Source organism: Lagenorhynchus albirostris, chromosome 1 (genome assembly GCF_949774975.1).
Source record: "Lagenorhynchus albirostris chromosome 1, mLagAlb1.1, whole genome shotgun sequence".
Taxonomy (NCBI): domain Eukaryota; kingdom Metazoa; phylum Chordata; class Mammalia; order Artiodactyla; family Delphinidae; genus Lagenorhynchus; species Lagenorhynchus albirostris.
The window spans coordinates 64080458-64104591 of NC_083095.1; the positions used below are offsets into that span (position 1 = coordinate 64080458).

General features: G+C 44.5%; 1 protein-coding gene and 1 non-coding gene across 3 annotated transcripts in view; one reads left to right on the forward strand and one right to left on the reverse strand.

Moving 5' to 3' along the window:
* The window catches only part of SPTSSA (serine palmitoyltransferase small subunit A), a 51250-nt gene that overhangs the window by 5287 nt on the left and 21829 nt on the right, over positions 1-24134 (forward strand). The window contains exons 1-2 of one of the 2 annotated variants that reach the window (XR_009539598.1): positions 22896-23002; positions 23605-23782. The exons of the other annotated variant lie outside the window; for it this stretch is intronic. The gene's annotated coding sequence lies outside the window, so the exon portion shown is untranslated. Of the gene's footprint in view, positions 1-22895; positions 23003-23604; positions 23783-24134 lie in introns of those variants that run through there. 2 annotated transcript variants of the gene reach the window in all.
* Positions 2735-2807, reverse strand: TRNAE-UUC (transfer RNA glutamic acid (anticodon UUC)). The gene has a single exon. It is a non-coding gene; the product is annotated as a tRNA-Glu (tRNA).

Consider the following 24134-nt stretch of genomic DNA (forward strand, 5'->3'; position numbering starts at 1 on the left):
TATGAGTTTTGAAGTCCTGTTCTGTCTGGATACTCTATGATCCTTTTTTTTTTTAATTTAAAAATTGATAAAAGTTTACTAAGTCTTTGCGTTATGAAAGATTTCATTGGTATTACAAAAGAATTCATTGAAGCATTTTTTTTTTTTTGAGTATAATTGCTTTACAGTGGTGTGTTAGTTTCTGTTTTACTCTATGATTCTTAACCTCACATTCAAGTTGCTGTAGAGCACTCTGTACATTTTGGGGTAATGCAAAGCAAGGGCATGTTCAGAGTCGGGTGTGGTTAATTTCAGGAATATTTCCTAATCCAAATTTAGTATATGTGCTGCCGAACATTTCCCTAATCCAAATAGATGAATTTAAAGCTCAACTTAGGGCTTCCCTGGTGGCGCAGTGGTTGAGAGTCCGCCTGCCGATGCAGGGGACACGGGTTCGTGCCCCGGTCCGGGAAGATCCCACGTGCCGCGGAGTGGCTGGGCCCGTGAGCCATGGCCGCTGAGCCTGCGCGTCCGGAGCCTGTGCTCCGCAACGGGAGAGGCCACAACAGTGAGAGGCCTACGTACAGCAAAAAAAAAAAAAAAAAAAAAAAAAAAGCTCAACTTAAAGCAGAGTTTCTCAGTCTGGGTATACTGTTGACCTTTTGGGGCCAGGTAATTCTTTGTGTTGGGGGCTGTCCTATGCATTATAGGATATTTAACAGCGTCCCTGGACTCTACCCATTAGATGCCAGTAGCAACTCCTAGGTTTTTTTTGTTTGTTCTTTTGTATTTTAATTAATTTATTTTTTTATACAGCAGGTTCTTATTAGTTATCTATTTTATACATATTAGTGTATATATGTCAATCCCAATCTCCCAGTTCATCCCTCCCCACACCCCGTTTTCCCCACTTCGTGTTCATATGTTTGTTCTCTACATCTGTGTCTCTATTTCTGCCTTGCAAACCGGTTCACCTGTACCATTTTTCTAGATTCCACATATAGCAACCCTTGGTTCTGACAACGAAAGTGTCTCCAGATATTGCCAAATATTCCCTGGGTGGCAAAATCACCCCTGGATGAGAACCACTGCCTGATAGGAAGAGAATACACTGGACTGCCTGAGGGAAAAGATTTCTAGAGGATGGCATTCATGGAGGCTCTAAGTTGGGAATGAACAAATCATGCCTAGGAAAATGCCAAGATTCTCTTGGTTGGAATGGGAAGTACCAGGATAGAAAGTGGGTCAAGTTGAGGAAGAGAGCTGAATTCTGTTCATGAAGGGTTGTTTGGGGGCATCGATGTAAATTTGAAAAATGCAAGTTCTGTGGGAGTAATAAGTAATGAAAGTCAAGGGCAGCCTGAGCTCCTTGGGGAATGGGTGGTGTTCCTCACTGGGCTGGGTACCTCCTGCCTGGGCCTTTTATCAGAGCAGTTACAGTTACATCCAGGGGATGTCTCTCAGACTAGAGTGAGTACTCCTCAGGGTCAGGGCATGGGGTGGGGGTAGCACTCACAGGGCCTGTGCAGCACATTGACAATGTTCATCGAATGAACTTTTTTTTTGTTTTGTTTTTTAATAAATTTATTTATTTATTATTTATTTTTGGCTGTGTTGGGTCTTCATTGCTGCACGCCGGCTTTCTCTAGTTGTGGCGAGCAGGGGCTACTCTTCGTTGCAGTGTGCAGCTTCTCATTGCTGTGGCTTCTCTTGCTGTGGAGCACGGGCTCTAGGCGCTTGGGCTGCAGTAGTTGTGGCACACGGGCTCAGTAGTTGTGGCACGCGGGCTCAGTAGTTGTGGCACTCGGGCTCAGTAGTTGTGGCACACGGGCTTAGTTGCTCCGTGGCATGTGGGATCTTCCCAGACCAGGGCTCGAACCCGTGTCCCCTGCATTGGCAGGCAGATTCTTAACCACTGCACCACCGGGGAAGTCCCTTGAATGAACTCTTAGCTGGGCTGACCTGAGAAGGAGGAAGGAAAAAGCCGACAGAGAAGGCAAAAGTCTTCTAGTTTGTTGGTTTGATGTATCTCTTATTAAGTACTTAGAATGATATCAGTACGTCAGACATTTGATTTTTTTTGCTAGTCATCAAATTTTTATACCTTCTGATTTCTATCTTTACTTCAGGCTGGAACAAGAAGAGGAAGGTGATCATTTCTGGCTTAGTTAGTCATGACTATTAGGTGTTTAAGTATGACACATTTTAAATATCTTTCAAAATCAGGAGATGATATCACTGAAACCTTTGTATTAAAAATAAAATAAAACATGACTTTCCTCCTGCAACATCCAATGTAATTATAACATGCCACTATATTTTTAAAAATAAATTTATTTATTTTATTTACTTATTTTTGGCTGTGTTGGGTCTTTGTTGCTGTGCACGGGCTTTCTCTAGTTGCAGTGAGCGGGGGCTACTCTTCGTTGGGTGTGTGGGCTTCTCATTGCAGTGGCTTCTCTTGCTGTGGAGCACGGGCTCTAGGCATGCGGGCTTCAGTAGTTGCGGCACATGGGCTCAGTAGTTGTGGCTCATGGGCTCTAGAGCACAGGCTCAGTAGTTGTGGCACATGGGCTTATTTGCTCCACGGCATGTGGGATCCTCCTGGACCAGAGATCGAACCCGTGTCCCCTGCACTGGCAGGCGGATTCTCAACCACTGCGCCACCAGGGAAGCCCCGCCACTATTTTTTAAAATAATTTTTTTTAACTTTTTTGTTTGGCCTTGCCACACCATGCAGCTTGCAGGACCTTAGTTCCCCGACCAGGGATTGAACCTGGGCCCTCGGCAGTGAAAGTGCAGAGTCCAAACCACTGGACCACCAGGGAATTCCCTAAAAATAACTTTTAAAAATTAATTTTATTCTTAATAGCAGTGACTTTGCGAAACTGTGTGCTTATTTTTCTGATGCTTTTGTTGCTAAAATGTTCTCGGAGCTCTTCATTCTTTTATTTATTCTTTTGACAAACATTTGTTGAGAATCTATTTTGTCCCAAGCACTGCTAGAGACATAAAGATGAAGAGGCCTAGGGCTGGTCCTCCAGGAGCTCACTGAATGGTGGGGCGACAGTTACAGTGCAGTGACAGTGACAATGCAGGTAGAAGGTGCTCTAGGGGAGGGGGTGTGAGGTGCTGGGTCCTTATGGGGGGAGGGAGGGAGCGCTGCTGGGGGTCTAAAGGAGACAGTGAGGGCACCTGCAGGAGGAAGCCGTGGAGCTGGTCCTTGAACGGTGAGCTGGAGTTCGCCAGGAGGGACAGGAGTGGAGACTCAGGTGCTTCCTGGTAGAGGGAATAAAAGTTCTCTTATGGGCTTCCCTGGTGGCGCAGTGGTTGAGAGTCCGCCTGCCGAGGCAGGGGACATGGGTTCGTGCCCTGGTCCGGGAGGATCCCACATGCCGCGGAGCAGCTAGGCCCGTGAGCCATGGCCGCTGAGCCTGCGCGTCCGGAGCCTGTGCTCCGCAACGGGAGAGGCCACAGCAGTTAGAGGCCCGCGTACCGCAAAAAAAAAAAAAAAAAAGTTATTTTATGTAGGCATGGGAGTGAGAAAGAGTGTGCCACAGAGAGAAGGAATAGCTCAGCATGCTTGGGGGAGAGAGGGCAGAGCAGAAGTGTGCAGAACTCTGCCCTCCATGCTGAGGTGATGAAAAGCTGTGGAAAGATTCTTGGCAAGTTGACTCTGGCAGTAGTGAGGAAGGACTGGATTTGGGGGCAAGACAGGAAGATGGGGTATGAGGCTAATACTACTTACCTGCACAAATGGGAGGGGGGGAGGTAACCGAGGGAATATGCACCCTCCTCCCTGCATTCCTAGAGGCACTTGAAGTACTTTTTTTTTTAATTGAAGTATAGTTGATTTACAATGTTGTGTTAGTTTCAGGTGTACAGCACAGTGATTCAGTTCACATATATATATATATGTAAAATTCTTTTTCAGATTCTTTTCCATTATAGGCTATTAGAAGGTATTGAATATAGTTCAATATATTGAACTATATATAATTCAATATATATATTGAACTGTGCTATACAATAGGAGCTTGGTGATCCGTTTTATATATAGTAGTGTGTATCTTATACACTTCCATAACTCTTAGAAACGTGATAACTATCCAATTGGTGAACCGTACATGTACATGGTGAAATGTAGCCCACAGTTCCATGTGTTCTCCGGGAACATAACAATTGAACATTTTTCTTCAAGATAGAAAATGACAGCTTGGTTTCCCCCATTCTCCTCCCAATCAAAAAACCTGTCAGTCATGCTGCACATTTGGTCCATCCAGGTCAGAATCAATGGTTAACCTAAGGTAGGGACTGGGAAGGAAAGGAGGGAGATGGCCAGGACAATGGAGTCATTCAGAGGTTGGGCAAATGATTACAGATTTGGCCAGTAATTTAAGGGGCTAAAGGAGTAGTCTAGGATATTTCCTATATTTCCAGCTTGGTCACTAACTTTAAAAATTGCCTTCTGAGTCCCTTTATGGGTCAAGAAGATCAGTTTCATTACTTTTTAAAAAATTTTTACTGAATAATTATTTATTGGGGAACCTTTTATAATCAGAGCAACTTGAGATGCACAAAGATGAAAAAGAAACCATTTGTTTTCAAGGAATTTAAAACTGAGATGGGGAGACAGATATGTCCAACAATTAACCATAAAACCAAGCACTAGTTTAAGGGTTAAAAACAGAGTTACAAACAACCAACTATGAAGATAAGGAAGGTTTTGAACCCTGACCATTTCTCATTCATTTTGTTTTCTGGTTCAGAACCCTCATATTGGAATGCTAGTATGGGGTGTGTGCACGTAGGTATAAGGATTCAGGTTCTTAGGACCTTTCTTAGAATTTGACTCATGATTTTTCTTCTATCTTTCTGCTGGCAGGAATACCTGCCATTTAATCTTTTTTTTTAAAATATATCTTTACTGGAGTATAATTGCTTCACAATACTGTGTTGGTTTCTGTTGTACACCTAAGTGGATCAGCCATATGCATACACATGTCCCCATATCCCCTCCCTCTTGAGCCTCCCTCCCATCCTCCCAATCCCACCCCTCTAGGTCATCACAAAGCACCGAGCCGATTTCCCTGTGCTATGCAGCTGCTTCTCACTAGCTATTATACATTCATTAGTGTATATACGTCGATGCTACTCACACTTTGGCCCAGCTTCCTCCTCCCACCCCATGCCCTCAAGACCATTCTCTAGGTCTGCATCTTTATTACTGTCCTGCAACTAGGTACATCAGTACCATTTTTTAAAAAAATTCCATATATATGTCAGCATACGGCATTTGTTTTTCTCTTTCTGACACAGTTCATTCTGTATGACAGACTCTAATTCCATCCACCTCACTACAAATAACTCAATTTCATTTCTTTTTATGGCTGAGTAATATTCCATTGTATATATGTGCCACATCTTTATCCATTCATCTGTCGATGGACATTTAGGTTGCTTCCATGTCCTGGCTATTGTAAATAGTGCTTCAATGAACACTGTGGTACATGACTCTTTTTGAATTATGGTTTTCTCAAGGTATATGCCCAGGAGTGGGATTGCTGGGTCATATGGTAGTTCTATTTGTAGTTTTTCAAGGAACCTCCATACTGTTCTCCATAGTGGTTGTATCAGTTTACATTCCCACCAACAGTGCAGGAGGGTTCCCTTTCCACCACACCATTTCCAGAATTTATTGTTTCTAGATTTTTTGATAATGGTCATTCTGACCAGCATGAGGTGATACCTCATTGTAGTTTTGATTTGCATTTCTCTAATAATTAGTGATGTTGAGCATCTCTTCATGTGCCTCTTGGCCATCTGTATGTCTTCCTTGGTGAAATGTCTATTTAGGTCTTCTGCCCATTTTTTAACTGGATTGTTTGTTATTTTGATATTGAACTCCATGAGCTGTTTGTATATTTTTGAGATTAATCCTTTGTCAGTTATTTCATTTGCAAATATTTTCTCCCATTCTGAGGGTTGTCTTTTTGTCTTGTTTATGGTTTCTTTTGCTGTGCAAAAGCTTTTAAGTTTAATTAAGTCCCATTTGTTTATTTTTGTTTTTATTTCCATTACTCTAGGAGGTGCGTCAAAAAAGATCTTGCCATGGTTTATGTCAAAGAGTGTTTTGCCTATGTTTTTCTCTAAGAGTTATAGTATCTGGTCTTACATTTAGGTCTTTAATCCATTTGGAGTTTATTTTTGTCTATGGAGTTAGGGAGTGTTCTAATTTCATTCTTTTACATGTAGCTGTCCAGTTTTCCCAGCACCACTTACTGAAGAGACTGTGTTTTCTCCAATGTATGTTCTTGCCTCCTTTGTCATAAATTAGGTGACCATATGTTCATGGGTTTATCTCTGGACATTCTATCCTGTACCATTGATCTATATTTCTGTTTTTGTGCCAGTACCATACTGTCTTGGTTACTGTAGCTTTGTGGTATAGTTTGAAGTCAGGAAGCCTGATTCCTCCAACTCTGTTTTGCTTTCTCAAAATTGCTTTGGCTATTCGGGGTCTTTTGTGTTTCCATACGAATTGTAAAACTTTTTGTTCTAATTCTGTGAAGAATTCCATTGGTAGTTTGATAGGGATTGCATTGAATCTGTAGATTGCTTTGCATAGTATAGTCATTTTCACATTATTGATTCTTCCAATCCAAGAACACGGTATACGTCTCCACCTGTTTATGTCATCTTTGATTTGTTTCATCAGTGTTTTTTAGTTTTCTGAGTACAAGTCTTTCCCACCTTAGGCAGGTTCATTCCTAGGTATTTTATTCTTTTTGTTGCAATGGTATGTGGGGGTGTTTCCTTAATTGCACTTTCTGATTTTTTGTTGTTGGTGTATAGGAATTTCAGAGATTTCTCTGCATTAATTTTGTATCCTGCAACCTTACCAAATTCATTGCTTAGTTCTAGCAGTTTTCTGGTGGCATCTTTCGGATTTTCTATGTATAGTATCATGTCATCAGCAAACAGTGACAGTTTTACTTCTTTTCCAATTTTTATTCCTTTTTCTTCTTTGATTGCTGTGGCTAGGACTTCCAAAACTATGTTGAATAATAGTGGCGAGAGTGGACATCCTTGTCTTGGTCCTGATCTTAGTGGAAATGCTTTCAGTTTTTCACCATTGAGTATGATGCTTGCTGTGGGTTTGTCATATATGGCCTTTATTATGTTGAGGTAGGTTCCCTCTCTGCCCATTCTCTGGAGAGTTTTTATCGTAAATGGGTGTTGAATTTTGTCATAAGCTTTTTCTGCATCTATTGAGATGATCATATGCTTTTTATTCCTTAATTTGTTAATGTGGTGTATCACATTGATTGATTTGCATATACTGAAGAATCCTTGCATCCCTGGGATAAATCCCATTTGATCATAATGCATGATCCTTTTAATGTGTTGTTGGATTCTGTTTGCTAGTATTTTGTTGAGGATTTTTGCATCTATGTTCATCAGTGATATTGGTCTATAATTTTCTTTTTTTATGATATCTTTTTCTGGTTTTGGTATCAGGTTGATGGTGGCTTTGTAGAATGCATTTGGGAGTGTTTCTCCCTCTGCAATTTTTTGGAAGAGTTTCAGAAGGATTGGTGTTAGCTCTTCTCTAAATGTTTGATAGAATTCCCCTGTGAAGCTATCTGGTCCTGGACTTTTGTTTGCTGGAAGATTTTAAAAAATGGTTTCAATTTCATTACCTGTGATAGGTCTGTTTATACTTTCTAATTCTTCCTGGTTCAGTCTTGGAAAATTATACCTTTCCAAGATTTTGTCCATTTCTTTGTGGTTATCTATTTTATTGGCATATAGTTGTTTGTAGTAGTCTCATATAATCCTCTGTATTTCTGCACTGTCAGTGTGAGTTTTCCTTTTTCATTTCTAATTTTATTGATTTGCATCCTCTCCCTTTTTTTTCTTGATGAGTCTGGCTAAGGGTTTATCAATTTTGTTTATCTTCTCAAAGAACCAGCTTTTAGTTTTATTGATCTTTGCTATTGTTTTCTTCGTTTCTATTTCATTTATTTCAGCTCTGATCTTTATGATTTCTTTTTTTTTTTTTTTTTTTTTCGGTACGCGGGCCTCTCACTGTTGTGGCCTCTCCCGTTGCAGAGCACAGGCTCCGGACGCACAGGCTCAGCAGCCATGGCTCACGGGCCCAGCCGCTCCGCGGCAAGTGGGATCTTCCCGGATTGGGGCACGAACCTGTGTCCCCTGCAATGGCAGGCGGACTCTCAACCACTGCGCCACCAGGGAAGCCCTGATCTTTATGATTTCTTTCCTTCTACTGACTTTGGGTTTTCTTTGTTCTTCTTTCTCTAGTTGTTTTAAGTGTAGGGTTAGGTTGTTTATTTGAGATTTTTCTTGTTTCTTGAAGTGAGATTGAATGGCTATAAACATCCTTTTTAGAACTGCTTTTGCTGCATCCCATAGGTTTTGGGTCGTAGTGTTTTCATTGTCATTTTTTTCGATGTGTTTTTTTTATTTCTTCTTTGATTTCTTCAGTGATCTCTTGGTTATTTAGTAGCACACTGTTTAGCCTCCATGTATTTGTGTTTTTTACAGTTTTTTTCCTGTAATTGATTTCCAATCTCATAATGTTGTGGTCAGAAAGATGCTTGATATGATTTCAATTTTCTTAAATTTTCCAAGGCTTGATTTGTGACCCAAGATGTGATCTATCCTGGAGAATGTTCCATGTGCACTTAAGAAGAAAGTGTACTCTGCCACTTTGGGGTGTAGTGTACTATAAATATCAAATAGATCTATCTGGTATATTGTGTCATTTAAAGCTTGTGTTTTCTTATTTATTTTCTGTTTGGATGATCTGTCCATTGGTGTAAGTGGGGTGTTAAAGTCCCCTACTATTATTGTGTTACTGTCGATTTCTCCTTTCATGGTCGTTAGCATTTGCCTTATGTATTGAGGTCCTCCTGTTTTGGGTGCATAAACATTTACAGTTGTTATATCTTCTTCTTGGATTGATCCTTTGATCATTATGTAATGTTCCTCCTTATCTCTTGTAACAGTCTTTATTTTAAAGTCTGTTTTATCTGATACGAGTATTGCTACCCCAGCTTTCTTTTTTTTTTTGCAGTACACAGGCCTCTCACTGTTGTGTCCTCTCCCGTTGCAGAGCACAGGCTCCGGACACACAGGCTCAGCGGCCATGGCTCACGGGCCCAGCCACTCTGCGGCATGTGGGATCTTCCCGGACCGGGGCACGAACCTGTGTCCCCTGCATCGGCAGGCGGACTCTCAACCACTGTGCCACCAGGGAAGCCCTCCCCAGCTTTTTTTTGATTTTCATTTGCATGGAATATCTTTTTACATCCCTTCACTTTCAGCCTGTATGTGTCCCTAGGTCTGAAGTGGGTCTCTTGTGGACAGCATATATATGGATCTTGTTTTTGTATCCATTCAGCCAGTCTGTGTCTTTTGGTTGGGGCATTTAATCCATTTACATTAAGGTTATTAGCGATATGTATGTTCCTCTTACTATTTTCTTAATTGTTTTGGGTTTGTTTTTGTGGGTTTTTTCTTCTCTTGTGTTTCCTGCCTAGAGAAGTTTCTTTAGCATTTGTTGTAAAGCTGGTTTGGTGGTGCTCAATTCTCTTAGCTTTTGCTTGTCTGAAAAGCTTTTGATTTCTCCATCAAATCTGAATTAGATTCTTGCTGGGTAGAGTAATCTTGGTTGTAGTTTTTTCTCTTTCATCACTTTAAGTATATCCTGCCACTCCCTTCTGGCCTGAAGAGTTTCTGCTGAAAAATCAGCTGATCACCTTATGGGAATTCCTCTGTATGTTATTTTTTGTTTTTCTCTTGCTGCTTTTAATATTTTTCTTTGAATTTAATTTTGTTAGTTTGATTCATATGTGTCTTGGCGTGTTTCTGCTTGGATTTATCCTGTATGGGACTGTCTGAGCTTCCTGCACTTGATTATTTCTTTTCCCATGTTAGGGAAGTTCTCAACTATAATCTCTTCAAATATTTTCTCAGACCCTTTCTTTTTCTCTTTTTCTTCTGGGACCCATATTATTCAAATGTTGATGTGTTTAGTGTTGTCCCAGTGGTCTCTGAGATTGTCTTCAATTCTTTTTTCTTTATTCTGTCCCTTGGAAGTTATTTCCACCATTTTTTTTTTTTTTTTTTTTTTTTTGCGGTATGCGGGCCTCTCACTGCTGTGGCCTCTCCCGTTGCGGAGCACAGGCTCCAGACGGGCAGGCTCAGCGGCCATGGCTCACGGGCCCAGCCGCTCCACGGCATATGGGATCTTCCCAGACCGGGGCACGAACCCATGTCCCCTGCATCAGCAGGCGGACTCTCAACCACTGCGCCACCGGGGAAGCCCTATTTCCACCATTTTGTCTTCCAGCTCACTTATTCGTTCTTCTGCTTCTGTTATTCTGTTTTTGATTCCTTCTAGTGTATTTTTCATTTCAGTTATTGTGTCATTCATCTCTGTTTGTTTGTTCTTTAGTTCTTCTATATCTTTGTTAAACATTTCTTATATTTTCTCAATCCGTGCCTCCATTCTATTTCTGAGATTCTGGAGCATACTTTACTCTCATTACTCTGAAAACTTTTTCAGGTAGATTGCCTATTTTCTGTTCAATTATTTGGTCTTGTAGGTTTTTACCTTGCTCCTTCATCTGTGACATATTTTTTTGCTGTCTTATTTATTTATTTATTTTTATGAGTGGGATTGTTTTCCTGTCTTACTGGTTGTTTGGCCTGAGCCTTCCAACACTGGAGTTTGTAGGCTGTTGGGTAGAGCTGGGTGCTGAGATGAGGACCTCCGTGAGAACTCACTCTGACGAATATTCCTTGGGGTCTGAGGTTCTCTGTTAGTCCAGTGGGTCGGACTTGGCACTCCCACCACAGGAGTTTCAGCCTGACCCCCAGTTCGTGAGCCAAGATCCCACAAGTCACGTGGGGTGGCAAAAAAAAAAAAAAAAAGAGAGAGAGAGAGAACAGTAACAAAGTAAAAAATAAAATTAGACTAGGAAACTAACATATATTTAGAAAGAATATAAAAATAAAGATATAGATGAATCAACAACTGGAAGGTACAGCAGTACCACAGTAGTAAAAAAGATGAGGAGGGAAAAGAAAAAATAAGAAAATACAAAAAGGTGGGGAAAGGCCTTGGCTGTGGAGGGCAGGGCCTAAGCAAGGGTGAGGTTTGGGTGGTGGGCAGGGCCTGTGCTCAGGACCCACAGGGCTGGAAAAGGCCCTGGGGGTGTGGGGGGTGGTGCTTAGGCTCAACGGAACAGAAGGGGCCCAGGTGTGCCCCCCATCCCTGGTCTCAGAGGGTGGGGTCCTCAGCTGGGAGCCCAGCAGGCTTCCTGGGCTTAAGTGGGTGAGGCAAATCCCCCCCCACCCCCCCACCCCATCCTCCCAGAGGGCCCCTACTGTCTCCCTGGCTTCCCTCCTATGCCCTCAGGACCCACATGGCCTGGAGGGGGCTTTGGAGGGCAGAGGACCTGCCTGGGAGCTCAGCAGGCTCACTGGGCCCGAGTGGGTGGGGCAATCCCCCCCAACTCCTCTCCAGCTCCTCTGGAGGGCCCCTCCCACCTGCCTTTCCTGACCTTCCCCCAGGCTCAGGGGCACTGATCCTCTCTGGCCTCCACTTCTCCTCCCCACTCAGTTCCCGCATATCCTACTGGTTCACTTGGGGGTTCCTCCTTTCTCCTTGCGCATCAGGGTTCCCCACCAGTGGCCGGCAGGAGCCCTAGTTACGGGGAGACGCTAACTCGGCGTCTTCCCACACCACCATCTTCCAGTTTCATTACTCTTTTAGTCATTCTGCACAGCATGAAAGATGACTCACTTGGGCATCTTCTTTTACTTATTCCATAGAGCATGAGCCAGTTTGATAATCCGCATGAGTCACTGGGTTATCCTCTGATTGAAACTGACCTCGGGTTATTCACAAAAAGGATTTACTTTCAAAGGGTAAGGTGTACCCTCAGTAAGGATCTGCATGAGAACAAGCCCAAGTTCTGTCCTGCAAAATGTTTTCTTCTTTTATCTAAAATTGGGAAAACATTTCATAATTGGAACAATTTGGTAAAAACTCCGTCTTTAACAGCATTGGTGTACTTGGTATTCTGAAGAGACTGCAGCCTTTCACGTCCTTAGTGCCTTTGGCTCAGGCAGTTTCCTGTCTGGAAAGTCTCCACATGTCACCCTCCTCCCCATTACTAACTGGGGAATCAGACACACACTTTGAGGCCCAGGTTGAATATCACCTCTTCTGCCTTCCTGACAACCTCACATCCCAGGCAGGAAAAGCACTGCCTCTTCCAGACTGTCTTCTCCAGTTGACCATGCACTCTTAATGGAGGCCCCACATGCCCATATTTGAGTCACCATCATTCACACATCTGGATTTAGCGTAAGTTTAATTTATTTGGTTAAGCTGTAGAGGATTCAGAAATGTGGTAACGAATGTCCCATCTGCCTGGGAAGGTTGGAACCCAGAGTCCACCATGAGGAGGCTAGGTGAGGGTGCCCAGCCAGGGGGCAGAACCTCTTGACACCTGGCAGTAGCAACAGGTGGGCACCAGGGAGAAGTGAAATGAAAGCAGGATGGGGGTGGGGTTCAGGGCCAGGATTACTGCCTCTGGAAGGCCTGGAGAGGCAAGTACTTGGTATTGATTTTGGGGGAGTGGGAGGAGGAAAGGGGCTACTGGGATGGTTTAGGGAGGGCACTTAAGGACCAGAGTGAAGACATTACCCAAAATGTGAGAAAAAAATCATGTGATGGGACTTCCCTGGTGGCACAGTGGTTAAGAATCCACCTGCCAATGCAGGGGACATGGGTTTGAGCCCTGGTCCGGGAAGATCCCACATGCCCCAGAGCAACTAAGCCCATGCGCCGCAACTACTGAGCCTGCGCCGTAGAGCCCGTGAGCCACAACTACTGAGCCCATGTGCCGCAATTACTGAAGGCTGTGTGCCTAGAGCCTGTGCTCTGCAACAAGAGAAGCCACTGCAGTGAGAAGCCCTCACACTGCAATGAAGAGTAGCCCCCCTTGCCGCAACTGGAGAAAGCCCGCGACAGCAACCAAGATCCAACGCAGCCATAAATTAAATAAAAGAAAAAAAAATCATGTGATGAGCCTAATGGCTGGCACAGCCTAATGGCTGTTACTGCATTTTGAAAGAGCAGGGAATCATTATATTTGCGAAGGAAAACTTAAGCTGGGGCTGGAAAAACATGATTTGGATATTTATAGAGGCCAGTGGGAAAGAAATTCCAGGCATAAAGGTGGGAGCGAGCATGAAGTGTTTGTGAATGGAGAGGCCATTTGTGAGGGTGAGGCCACCAGCAGGTGTGGAGACTACAGTAACCAGGAGGGTGCAGTCCAGCTGTGGAGATTCTGGAAAGCAAGGCAAAGGAGCCAATATCAAATGCAGAAGGAAATAGGGGCCTCCTATGCTTTCTGAGCAGAAAGAAGAGGCCAGCCATGTGTTTAGGAGATGGTGTAAGTTGTTGATTGAAGCTTGCAGATCCTGGAATTCTGGAATTGCCAGACTTTGATAATCAAATCTGAGTTGAAGGTAAGGTGGGAGAGGCCTGTGGCCAGGTTTTCACACTTGGATCTCAGTTGGTGTGTGTGCTGGGGATACTTGAAGTCACTATAGGTACAATTCCCATCTTCCTGAAACAGTGGATTCATTGGGGAGATTTGTGGGGGGGGGAAACAAGTGCAGATATATATTTCTGGAGTAGAATGCCAATTTAGAATGATGTTTCAAATAAATGTTGTGCCTGTTCTGGCTGGTCCCTTCAGCCTGTACCCAGCCCCCAGCCTCAGGGGAAGACTCATTCCCCTGCCTCTTGGGGTACCTCAGTGGTAATGGGTCAAAGGACCAGCTGAGATATTCTCCATGGTGGTGATGGGAGAGTTAAGGAGACTCACAGCCTTTTCATTTCTATCTACTATGGATAAACCACAGTTTGTTTTTCCACTCACCTATTGACAGACATTTGGGTTGTTTGCAGTTTGGGGCTATTACAAATAAAGCACCTGTAAAAGTCTTTGTGTGGACATATGCTTTCATTTCTCTTGGGAAAATACCTAAGAATAAAATGACTGAATCATATGGTAGGTGATTGTTTAACTTTTTAAGACACTGCCAAAATATTTTCCTAAGTGGTTATATAATTTTACATTTTCATCATCAATGTATGGGGATGGCATTTATATCCTTGCCAACACTTGGTATAGTCAACCTTTTCAATTTTAGTCATTCTAAACAGCACGTAGTAGTATCTCATTGTGGTTTTAATTTGCATTTCCCTAATGTGTAATGATGTTGAACATCGTTCACTTGCATCTTTTTAGATGAGGGTCTGTTAAGCTCCCATTTTTATTTCTTTTATATAGTTAATTTTTTATTGGAGTATAGTTGATTTACAATGTTGTGTTAGTTTCTGCTGTACAGCAAAGTGAGTCAGTTATACATATACATATATCCACTCTTTTTTAGATTCTATTACCATATAGGTCATTACAGAGTACTGAATAGAGTTCCCTGTGTTATTCAGTAGGTTCTTATTAGTTATATATTTTATATATAGTAGTGTGTATATGTCAATCACAATCTCCCAATTTATCCCTCCCCCCATTTCCCCCCTTGGTAACCAAAAGTTTGTTTTCTACATCCTGACTCAATTTCTGTTTTGTTAATAGGTTCATTTGTACCATTTTTTTAGAGTCCACATATAAGCGATATCATATGATATTTGTCTTTCTCTGTCTGACTTACTTCACTCAGTATGACTCTAGGTCCATCCATGTCACTGCAAATGGCATTATTTTGTTCATTTTATGGCTGAGTAATATTCCATTGTATATATGCACCACATCTTCTTGATCCATTCATCTATCAATGCACATTTAGGTTGCTTTCATGTCCTGGCTATTGTAAATAGTGCTGCAATGAACATTGGGGTGCATGAATCCTTTCAAATTATGGTTTTCTCTGGATATATGCCCAGCAGTGGGATTGCTAGATCATGTGGTGCTCTATTTTTAGTGGGTTTTTTTGGCCACGCTGTGGCAGCATGTGGAACTTCCCGTGCCCCCTGCAGTGGAAGTGCAGAGGCTTAACCACTGGACCACCAGGGGAGTCCTATTTTTAGTTTTTTAAGGAATCTCTATACTATGCTCCAGAGTAGCTTCTGAAGCCTTTCTTATTTTTGAATTTTGGGAGAAAGATTGATTGATTTTTTTTTCTTGTCTTACTCTGCTTATCTAAAGACTTTGAGAGAATTCTGACAGGTCTTCAGAGTGTGTTGACACTGGTTGAATTTCAGTATTAGTACTGGGCCAGCATAAAGATTTGTTTTAGGAGAGTATCAGAGACACCAATTCCTAGAACTTATTAGGGCAATGTCATGTAATCAATCCAGCTTTTATTATATATATAATTTATAAAATTATAGTGAGATAATGAGATAATGAGATAACATGTAAGGGCATTCGGGGCAGCTGCTCCTGAATCCCTGGCCTGTGTGATATATGTTCCAGATTGGATTGGAATTCAGCAGTAGGAAGCATAGAGTTCTAGCATTAATGACAGAAAACACTAATTAGTTTTAATGAGTAGATGTGCAGTTTAAGCACATAGTTGGAAACCACCTCCACCTTAAGTTTTGGATGAGCTCTTCCAGAACCTTAAGTTGACTTAATTATGTCTAGAATAAATAGCAGAGTTCAAAACTTATTTGACATAATTTTCAAAGTCATACAAGGGAGGTTATTTTACCTTACCAAATGATTATTTTGTAGAATTCTGCCTCATAGGTGAACTGCTGATCCGTTCAAATATCTCCCTAAAGTAGCCAAATCTCTTGCATATGAATTTTAGACTTGAAAAGTTCAGCACCCTAAAACTGATGATCACCTGTCAGAATGGTTCACTTTTCACAGCAAAGTTTGGGGTTTTAAAAAAATATTTATTTATTTTCCATATTGGTTTTTTTGGCTGCGTTGGGTCCCAGTTGGCGGCACATGGGATCTTTGTTGAGGCATGTGGGATCTTTTTCATTACGGTGTGCAGTCTGCTTGGGTTTCTCTCTAGTTGCGGCGTGCAGGTTTTCTCTCTCTAGTTGTGGTACACAGGCTCCAGGGTGTGTGGGATCTGTAGTTGTGGCGCGCGGGTTCCGGAGTGCGTGGGCCCTGTAGTTTGCCACAGGCAGGCTCTCTTGTTGAGGTGCGCGAGCTCAATAGTTGTGGCACGCAGGTTTAGTTGCCCCGCGGCATGTGGGATCTTAGTTCCCTGACCAGGGATGGAACCTGCGTTCCCTGCATTGGAAGGTGGATTCTTAACCACTGGACCACCAAGAGAGTCCCCACAGCAAAGTTTTAAGATAAATTATATTTCTATAGAGGTTATTAAAAAGGCTACAAAGAATGACACCACAGACAAGGCCAGCTATTTATTTGCAACATAAAGGAAACTAACCATGAAATCACTCTTGTATTTGTACTTGGAAAGCAGACTGAGTTGGAGGAAGTAGGAGCTGTTAATGCGAGGCTTAAGTGGGGCCTCTAGTTTACATTCATTTGCTAAAGAGACAAGCAGCTTTGCAGCTGTGGGTAGCTGAAAGGGTACCTTTAGCTCTTGCACTTGGATCTACCTGCAGGACCCCACCCTTCCAGCCAGACACTGCTCCCTGCCATCTTCTTCTCCCAGCAGCCTATGTGCCTCTGTCCCCCCAGCCTTCTCTGCTTCCCCAGCCTCCTTGCCCCCTCAGCCTCAGACTTCTCTATGAACAGTCTCCTCTATGGCTGCTGGTGCAGTAATATCATGAGAACCTAGTGGGCAGGATGAATCCCATGTTTTCCTTGCCATTAAGTGTGGCTCTGGGTGACCCGCCCTGCCAATCCTACAGCCCCTGGCGAACGAGGCACTCACAGCAGTTTTAAACCTAATTGTAACATTCTTTCCATGGGACACGGGGACATGTTTCTCATTAGACCATAAACTCTTAGGGCAGCGGCCATGTTGCATTGGGCTTTCTGTAACCCAGCCTTGGCACAGCTGCCATACTGTGGGCGGTCGGGGAATGGATTGGTGAACTCCTGGGCCATTTTAACTGAAAAGATGATTCAAGTGAAAACTTTCAGGATGCAAACAACATGGGATAGTTTCTTGAAAATCTGTCATCCTCTTCTCATAGGCTGCAACTATTTTCAGGATGAAAGTTTTCAAGCAGGAATAGGCAGTGGTAGCTGATAAGCCAAGTTTGGATGACAACAGCCAGCTCATTATCTTGATAAGAGTGAGATGATGGAGACTTCCCTGGTGGCGCACTGGTTACCACCTGCCAATGCAGGGGACAGGGGTTCGAGCCCTGGTCTGGGAGGATCCCACATGCTGCAGAGCAACTAAGCCCACGCGCCACAACTACTGAGCCTGCGCTCTACAGCCCGCGAGCCACAACTGCTGCGCCCACGTGCCACAACTACTGAAGCCCGTGCGCCTAGAGCCCATGCTCTGCAACAAGAGAAGCCACCGCAATAAGAAGCCTGAGCACTGCAATGAAGAGTAGCCCCCCTCACTGCAACTAGAGAAAACCCGCGTGCAGCAATGAAGACCCAGCGCAGCCAAAAATAAATAATAAATAAAATAAATAAATTTTTTTAAAAAAGAGTGAGATTATGGGCAGATCTTACCAAAGGAGGCAAATCTAAGATACTTGGGAGAATGACTCCATTATCACTTAGGGAGGGAAATCAGGAGTGGGGAGAAGACAAGAGAATTAAAACTGGTACATGGTTTCTGGCCTGGAGTTCAAAGTACTTTTCACCATTAATAGAGATAAGAAAAGTGAGTTTTGGGTGCAAGATTAGTTTGGACTTGAACATGTCTTTGAACTCCAGTGTCCATAATTATTAAATAGGGATTGTACTTGCTCTCATTTCTGAGGAAATGAGATAATGGATGTGAGAGCACTTTGAAATTTGAAAGCTGGGAAGGACCAATTATGTAACAATAACCTTTATTCTTTTTTTTTTTTTTGCGGTATGCGGGCCTCTCACTGTTGTGGCCTCTCCCGTTGCGGAGCACAGGCTCCGGACACACAGGCTCACCGGCCATGGCTCTCGGGCCCAGCCGCTCTGCGGCATGTGGGATCTTCCCGGACCGGGGCATGAACCCGTGTCCCCTGCATTGGCAGGCGGACTCTCAACCACTGCGCCACCAGGGAAGCCCCCTTTATTCTTTTTTTTTTTTTTTTGCTGTATGCAGGCCTCTCACCGTTGTGGCCTCTCTCGCCGCGGAGCACAGGCTCCAGACGCGCAGGCCCAGCGGCCATGGCCCACGGGCCCAGCCGCTCCGCGGCACGCGGGATCCTCCCGGACCGGGGCACGAACGCCCGTCCCCTGCATCGGCAGGCGGACCCCCAACCACCGCGCCACCAGGGAAGCCCCTATTCTTATTTTAATTATATTTAGGCATATTCTGCCAGCAGTTAGAAAAAAAGACTCGAGGTGAAATTTGGAATCCAAAGGGAAGTTTGCATGCATGAGTGGAGAAGGAAGCAGGCATGAGTGGAGAGGGCTAGAGGGGCCAGCCAGTCCTTACGGATGGGGAAGAAAAAAGGGTTGAATCAAAGGAGTAGTGAGAACTCCAAGTCAGGGTTGGATAGTGTGGGGTGGTAGAAACCAAGACTATGGAGAATTTTTAGAAGCTGGAAATGTTCAACAGTGTCAAATGCTGCAGAGAGGTTGAGTGAGAAGAGAGATGATTAAACTCCATTGAGTCTGGTAAACTTGAGTAAATGGTTTCAGGAGGGGGTTGAGGTAGAACCCAGACTTCATGTGTTTTGGAGTGGCTGGGACTAGGTGCTAAGGTCCTGGAGGAGAGGAGGTGGCAGCTGTGGGTATCACCACAACTATAGGTGCTTAGTGGCAAAAGGAAGACAGTTTGATAATTTTTTTTATACTTTCATTTCAAAAAGGATTTGAAGGGTAAAGTAGGGGCAGAAAGATTGGCTGAGAATGTATTGAGGCTGCAGGGAAGTATGGGGGGAGAGAGAGGAGATTCTTGAGGAGCTGGACGAAGGGTGACATTCAGTCTAAGCAGAGGGAGTGGCTTTACAGATTAGAGAGAACCCTTTGGAGGCTGGGGGTAAATGTGAGGGTCTCAGAGTATTGGCAGAGCAGTGTAGGGGCCACTCAGGAGCACAGAGTGAGAGAATTGCAGAGAAGTTGGGCAGTTAGGAAGACAAGCTCTGAAACTGCTGGGAAGGAGAGCTAGCTAGTTAGCAAATATTTCTTGTGGTACAAAACACATACAAAAATTTGCAAATACAGGTGTTCATTTGTCACATTCAACTAAGAACTATTCACTTTCATACAAATCTAAATAGATAGGAAGGGACTAGATCTTTAATAAATGCTGGTTGAATTAAGTTACTTTCATTATATGTCAGTCAGGCGTTGATCTTACTCATGAATACAGCTACGTGGTTGTGCATGGATGCGTGTATGTTTCTTGTAAAGATGCGGCAGTGTACATTGTTTTCTTTCACACTTAGACCTAATTGTGCCATTCACTTTTTACCTAGGACTCCTCTTTGCAGAAGCTGGAAGCCCTGAGCTGTTATGTTTCCCCCTCCCCTTCCCCTCTCTGGGCAGGAGCCTGAGGTGGGCAGTTTGCACGGGCTATTGGTCACTTTTATCAACTGCATGACCTGCTACCCCAGGACTGAGCTTTGCTGAGGCCTAAAATGACTTCTTACTAACATGAAATTGAAAGACAGGCTGCGAATGAGCAAAGGCCCTGGCTTGCTGATTGGACTGCAGTCAGTGGTCGCCCCTTAGCCCTGGACACCACTTGGGGCCTGCCGTGTCCACAGTGATGTTTCTGGAAGCCAGATCTGGAAGTCAGCCTAGCCCATGTTGTCATTAGCACTGCCTCCCTAAGGTACCAATGTCCCACCTTCCCATTCTGCTCTGGTATTTCCTTCGTCTAGACACATCCTTGCACCGAGCCCTCCCTGCCGACCCTCTCTTGGGCCAGACTCTCCTTTCCCATATAAAAAAGTCACCTCTACTGTTGACCTCATGGTGGATGCTCTGCATACCCCCTGTTCCCTGAGGAAGGGCCCATCTCCTTCCACCACGGTGCTGTGGGCAAGGCAGGTTGGCCTTCTTCTTGTCCCCATTACTGCATCCTAAGCAAGACCACATGCCACCGGGCTTTGCCCCCTCCGTTCCACTTCTCTCTGGAGCTTTCTCAGTGCTCCCTGAAGACTTCGACATTTGGTCTGCGGACTTTTCTTCTCAATCCTTAGTCCTGCCACCATCCTAGATAACTTCAACTTTCATGTGGCCAGCCCTGCCAACACCATTGGCAACGACGGTCCCTTACTTCTCCACCCCACTCTGGCTGCCTGTCCCATGGTCACAGCCTGTGCTCGTCCTTGCCTTGGACTGGCCCGTCTTTGTGATCTCAAGCTTTGGCAGCATATCCGTGGTTATTCTCCTCCAGGACAGAAGCTCTCCCACTCATGTACTCCTGCAGTTCCCAACCTTGCACAGCTTTTTTTTTTTTTAATTTATTTTTGACTGCGTCGGGTCTTTGTTGCTGCACATGGGCTTTCTCTAGTTGTGGCAAGCGGGGGCTACACTTCATTGTGGTGTGCGGACTTCTCACTGCGGTGGCTTCTCTTGTTGCGAAGCATGGGCTCTAGGTGCACAGGCTTCAGTAGTTGTGGCACGCGGGCTCAGTAGTTGTGGCTCACGGGCTCTAGAGCACAGGCTCAGTAGTTGTGGCGCACGGGCTTAGTTGCTCCACGGCATGTAGGATCTTCCCGGACCAGGGCTCGAACCTGTATTGGCAGGTCCTGCATCGTCCCCTGCATTGGCAGGTGGATTCTTAACCATTGCGCCACCAGGGAAGCCCTTGCACAGCTCTTGACGATTCCATTTTTACTTTTCTGCATTTACTTCCATCTCTGATCCAATTCTCACAGCTGTTATTTCAATGATTCTCTTCCCACCAACCTTCTTGCTTCCTTGTCTCTCCCTTGTGCTCAACCAGCAAGACTCCACCCTGGAGCAAGCCTCCTAATTCATCCTCTCCAGTTCCATACATGGGTCCTGTGGATTGCTGGTGAAATTGATAAGCTTTTTCTGCCTGATGATCCCTACCCAGCTTTAGGCAGTCTCTCCCACTCCCCCTTTTCTTTTTCCAACTGTCCACGTCAACCTCTTGCTCACTCTCAACAGAAGGCCTTACTTCCTTACGGAGACTGAGGCTGTAAAGTAGGGAGTGCCTTAACTTACTCTTCCATGTTTGTGTCCATCTGGCTCCCATCTTCTTATCCTTCCCCTCTTAGGAAAAGAGCTACCGATTCCTGTTCATTAAGGCTTTAGATCTGGCCTCCCCATCCCACCATTTGCACCAGTGTTTTTACTCTAAGCTCATAAACTTGCTCACACTTTCCCCATCTGAAAATCAAACCAAACCCAAAACTCTTGTTATCACCCCCCTCCCCCCACTTCCTGCAAAGATAAGGCTGATCAGCTCTCTTCTTACCTTCCATTCCCTCTCTAATCCGGTTTCTGCCCTTATCACTCCACAGTGAATGAATCATCAGTTGAACCCCATGTGGACAAAACAAGCGGGCACTTCCCTGCCTCCTTTCCCTGTCCTCCCCGAGCCATCTGATTTACTGGCTGTCCCTTCCTCCCTTGGCTTTGCCCATTTGTCTAATCCTCCTCGCTGTCAAATCCGTTAGTTCCTTCTGAGTGCCCTTTATTGGCTCCCTTTGGACTCTCGTCCCCTAAATGCAGCGTTGCTGGGTTTATTCTGTGCTCTGCTTTCCCCACGCTGGCTGCTTTCCCTGGCTGACCCCGTCTGCAGTCATGGCTTCAATTACCAATGCTGATTGAAAATTCACATGCCTCTAGCTCCTGTTCAGGCTTCTCTGAAGTTCCAGATCCTCATGCCCAACTGCCGCCTGGACACCTCCACTTAAATGTCCCTCAGGTACCTCAGACTCAGCCTCTTCCTAATAGAATTCATATCTTTTCAGCCAGACTTCTTCTCCTGGATTCTTTGTGAATATTGTCGTTATCCAGGGTCCCGGCCTCTTTTCACCATTCCTAGTCAGTCATCAACTTTAGAGCGATGGAGGGAATTATGTTCACTGGAATCCCGGGGAAGCTGAGGGATGGAGATTGGCTTGGCAGATGCAGTGGATTGGGGGGCTACATACAGCAGGGAGGACTACATGGTAGGAATGGCACTTAGAGAGCTGGCCCAGTGTGGGAAGGGTAGCTATGGGTGATGCTTCCAACCTTGTGTAAACTTCACCGAGCATCACCGAGGGCAGAGGTACTTGGAATTCTTGAAGAGAAAGGAACAAGGGAGCTTGCCTGTGCTCAAACAGATCTGAAGAGAGAGAGTTCAAAGAGGATCAGGGGCAGAGAGAAGCCCAACACAGTAAGATTCAGAAGTGGGAGGGCTGAGAGTACTTGGATCTCTCAGGGATAAGGAGGCCCCAAGTGAGCGTGGTTTATATTTGTCCCATTTACAGTTTCTACCTCTGTAAGGTCTCCAACTGGACCCTCTTTTCCTCCAGGCTATTGCTCACTCCCATGTCTTGTCCAAAAAGCGAATCTTATTAAGACGTTGGCTCTTTTTTTAAATAATAAATTTATTTATTACTTTATTTATTAGTTTATTTATTTGGCTGCATTGGGTCTTCGTTGCTGCGCACAGGCTTTCTCTAGTTGCAGTGAGCGGGGGCTACTCTGTTGTGGTGCGTGGTCTTCTCACTGCGGTGCCTTCTCTTGTTGCAGGGCACGGGCTCTAGAGCGCACGCTCAGAGGCTCAGTAGTTGTGGCGCACGGGCTTAGTTGCTCCGCGACATGTGGGATCTTCCTGGACCATGGCTCGAACCTGTGTCCCCTGCATTGGCAGGCAGATTCTTAACCACTGTGCCACCAGAGAAGTCCAAGCCATTGGCTCTTTTAACTTTTGAACAGTAAGTTAAAAATTCCTTAGCTCCTCACACAAGGTCCTTCAGGATATGGTCCCTGGTTACTATCTAGCCCCATCTCTTGCTGCTGTCTACACATTCTTTTTGCTTTAGCCATGTGAAATTCTTCCAGCTCTTTAAAAGCACCAGGCCTTCATATAGGGGTTCCATAATCCTGTGATGTAATATACTCCCCACCCTAACCCCATTCATTCTGCCATTTCTGCTTTTCCTTCAATACTCAGCTCAAGCACCATTTCCTAGAAGACTTTTACAACCCTAATCTGATTTTCTCTGGGCTATCAAGGCATCCTACACATAACATAAAAATACGATTTACCGCATCTCACTATAATCAGTTAACTTGCTTCTCTTCTCTGGTAGACTGGGTACATTATGAAGGAAGATCTCAGTCTATCTGGCTTTCTATCCCCAATGTTTTGCTCATGAACAGTACTAGATATTTCTAAATAAATAAATAGTGATCAACCATCAAAGTTGTAAAGTTTAAGCAGAAGGCTACTTAACCTAGAAGCCGTTTAACATCTAAATAGCAGGCCATTAATTGTGTCATTTCACACGCTAATCGTGCATCTTCATTCCTGAAGGTGAGTGCAATGTTGCTGGCCCATTTGCCAGTGGGAAAATCTGGACTTTTAAGAGTGCATCTCCAGGAGGTATCTGTCCCACAGACGGATCTCAAGCAGTCTGTCATCTGCAGAACCGACCAGATCCGCGTCCTTCTCCCGGTCTTGACCTACACGGCACCTTTCGCCACTAAGAGAGGTGGGCAGATTGACATATTTATGGTAATCTCTCTCTTGTCTTTAGGTTAAGGAGTGCACGGGGTATGTTGGTTTATGTGGGTGTGCTTTTGTGTGTGTGAGCCCGCGTGTGGGTGGGGAAGGAGGAAGAGGGCAGTGTGTGCATCACTTCTTCACAGATGCCTTTCCTGACCTGCTTGACTGGGCGATGCTCGCCTCCCCACCCTCTCCGAGCACCTTACTCTCCCCCTCTGCACCGATCACAGCTTTTCTGGCATTTGTGAATGCCTGTCTCCTCCCCTAGATCGTAAACTGCAAGAGGTAAGGATCCTAATATGCTCCTATTCACCCTGTAATTCCCCCAGCCCAGGAGG